We start from the raw sequence: 4,037 nt of genomic DNA, 5'->3' as shown, positions 1-4,037 counted from the left end.
AAATGTGCTATAGGCTTTGTATGTAAAGATTGGCAAACCCACGCAATCAAAAATCAACGAAATGCAAGTTTTTCTCCATCCTCGAAAATTAATACCCGTAAAAATAAATGAATTGAAAGTACATTTTCGCGATCAAACTCAGAACCGAAATGTTTACTTAAAAAATGTGCCAAGTTTCTTCAAAATTCGTTCTTTATTTCATGGTTTCTCTTTGATATTCTTTGTTTTACCTAAAGAGCAATAATTATCATGTCAGATTTAGATTTAATAATAATGATGACATTGATATGCATGCTTTGCTCATATATTGTATTTCTTGAAAAAATGCATTCCTTGAGATTTCGTTTCTAGATGCATGTAAAGTACCTCTTAATGTCAGAACTTATGTGATGCTGTCGATTTGAATGTCAGTATGAATACTTTCCATATGTAAACATTTTCTTTGAAGAAGAAATATTCTTAGAGATGCTTACCAAAGTTTATGTTTCTATTTATTTCCACTCAATGAATGTACCGAATTAAGACCAGCTTACTAACAAAACTCTATATAAATCGATAGTTTTCCTTATTCGATAAAATAACACATCAGAAGTGTATATACCATAATATGTGTAGTGGTGCCTTATCACGTATTTTGCCGGCTATGCTAATTATCTTTGTTTCTAGAATACAACCGCAATCTTTCCGTACCTGAATATAAGTACCTATAACTTATTTCCAACCTGAAATTTTAGTATTCGTATTGACATTAACTTGATAAAGTCATGATGATTATAAGGCGACTGTTTTTTGTGTTTTCTGTTTAAACCCGACTTCAGGTTTTATTATCACGACATTTTGAGTCAAAAACATGATAACAAAGTGTAAATCTTGTACAATGACAAAGTTTGGGTGTGATTTTGACCCGTGTTGTTAATCCCGTATACACCGTTTGGGTGTGATTATTACCCGTCTATGTAGTTAATCCCGTATACATCGTTTGGTTGTGAGTCTGACATTAGGTAACATATACGTATAACAGATATCATTATAATATTGGTATCAGTTTCATATTTGGCACTCAGTTTGTTAATCATTTGGTAATGTCAATTATCTGAAAAACAAAAGAGTCTGGAATGGTGTAATTTATTAATTGACACCATTGTTCTATATTCGTTAAGTTGAACTCTAAAAACAAATCAAAGCAAGGGCTAAACGTTGTATATATTTAATATCTGCACAAATGTCAAGTATCATTGTTAAAACAGACAAACATTATACTTCCTTTAAACATTCTGATTCTCATTGTTGTTCGGTATGAGCTAAGTATTCTTGTTGAAGACAGTACTTTGACCTATAACGGTTTACTTGTACATATTGTGACTTGGATGGAGATTTGTCTCATTGGCACTTATACCACATCTTCGTATATCAATTAACAATGTTGTATGGAAAGGATATAGTAACTTCAATTGCTATAACAACAATTACATGTGTACCTTTCCTGTCCTGTCCCTTTCATTTAACTCATCAACTGTAGGATTATCATCAAGAATGCTCTGTACACTTTCGAAGTCGCCTTCCATTACAACTTCCAGTAGTGTAAATTCATCGTATAGATATTGCAGCACAATATCATCATCGTCATCGTCTGAATTCATTGTTGGTTTTAGTGTTAAACCTGCAATTGAGAATTATACAAAATATAGAAGTGTTTTCAGTGGTCGATATTGGAACGTAAGTGCTGATCATGAACAGCGGATAACAAAAATGGGTCTCGTACATTGTTTTTGTGTTACTTTTACACTACAAATACATCATAAACCTGTCTACCTGTGAATACACAATCTGAACTTTGAACATCTAAGGTGGTACCTAACACTTTCACTAAAAGTATGTCTTGTATACTACTATACAAATACATCATAAACCTGTCTACCTTTGAATACACAATCTGTACTTTGAACATCTAAATGATGTGATTAAAGGGGAAAGTACATCTATTCATATTGTCATATTTGGTAGTGTACTTTTACCGATTCAATTTTATAACGTTTGACAGAAAAAAACTATGGTAACCATCTAGATAAAAAAAAGCCAGTTTACATTAGAATACAATTGCATGAATTTAAGAGTTTATGCATACAAACATGGAACGCATTTAAAATGATAATCATTTTAATCACAATTGTTAATTTTAATGTACGATTCTTTAACGTGCCTTGGGCCAATCGATAATATAAATCAAGATATACAATCGTTAATCATTACTTTGTCGGAATAAGGTGTCTGCGCTGAAATTGTTTTGCACACCGTTTGATAATAGTTGTCACATTACAGTGTTCATAATTGTAGTTCTAAAATCGTGTGTTGCATGCAGTCTATAACTAACTCTTTCAAGTTAAAAGTAATCACTTTAATGCACAGGTCATCGTGATGTCAGTCAATTCATAAATGTCTATACTATCAAGCTATATATCTTAATTCATTTCAATTTTTAGAACAGACTAAAGACAACTTCACAACAAACATGTATGTAAAGAGATAAGTAGTATACTATATTGTCACTAGCCCCTTTTATTAAACAATGATGGCGTACGTGATTAAAATATGCCTCTTATTTGAGATATGCTTGATCAATAAACTGTCAAACATATAGCAGAAACTAAAACAACTTTTTTTGAAGAGTAAAAAAAAACAATAATAAAATATTTACATCACTTTGCACTATTGATAACTTTGATGTTAGAGTCCAACTAAAACTTACACAACAGAAACATTTATCTCATGAATTTATTACGAAGTAAATGTGATATCGTATTGTCAATAGTAGGATGGGATGAAAGGTTCAATTATTGATAGAAATCCACAACAGAGAATATAATTGCTAACGCGGCATGCAATATATATATCTTATATTTGTCAATAATGTATATAGATGTACCGTTAGGTCGCCAAAATTGGCGGAAATACTATGGGGTATTTTATTTAGTTATGTGTATATAGTTTATAGATATATCTGCATGCTGCTACTCTAAATTTAATTTACTGGATGTTGAATATCCATCAATCTATTAATGTACTTATTAGCGCAATATTTTAAACGTTGATTCAATTCTATGGAGAGAAATCCGTAGTAATGGACCTACAATCGTGTGGTGCGAGACCAGAACAATCACTTATTATATGCTGGAGGGGGTTTGTATAGGGAAATGACATTATATTATATGAGTCATGTATATCAAACATCAATGTTAAAATAATACATATTGATAAAGTTTCAAAATTGTGTGCCATTGAAGACAGAATTGAGGAAATCTGTTTTAAACACCGTTTTAATTCTCGAAATATCGTAGAGTTTAACGCCAATGTCTTTTGTCATCTGATACCACATGCATATGACGACTTCATCCTAGAGATTTGCATCGTATCACATATCGACTGACAAGATAATTTATATCAGGTTTTAGCTTTCATGAATGTGACCTACCGAATTAGACTATTTACCGGATTTGTTATCACATAAGCAACACGACGGGTGCCACATGTGGAGCAGGATCTGCCTACTCTTCCGGAGCACACCTGAGATCACCCCAAGTTTTTGTGGGGTTCGTGTTACTTATTCTTTAGTTTTTATTGTTTGTCTGTTTGTCTTTTTAGCAATGGCGTTGTCAGTTTATTTTTCGATTTATGAGTTTGACTGTCCCTCTGGTATCTTTCATCCCTCTTTTAGCTTGTCTATCTTACAAGAAATTGTACGTATCGCTCAACTCTTGATTCCCCACCCAATATATCTTTATAACGACAAAAAATGTTAAACCAGGTGTTTTCCGACATTTTCCTTTTAGAAATAAATGTATGAAATCAGGGACCTGCCAGTTCTTTTTCACTTGTTACGTTGATTGACAGCGTTTGATTTTGTAATTTTCATCAAAGTTCCTTTTTTTAAATTTGCCTTGCATATTTTTGTTTAATTTTGTAGAGCGGATACCAAAATGAAATGCAATCTTGTAGGTTGAGCAAATATTTATAGAGCTATGGCAAACATTAATCAGATA

This window comes from Mytilus edulis, chromosome 14 (genome assembly GCF_963676685.1).
Source record: "Mytilus edulis chromosome 14, xbMytEdul2.2, whole genome shotgun sequence".
NCBI lineage: Eukaryota > Metazoa > Mollusca > Bivalvia > Mytilida > Mytilidae > Mytilus > Mytilus edulis.
The sequence above is the reverse complement of the archived record's forward strand: the minus strand, read 5'-3'. Positions refer to the sequence as shown.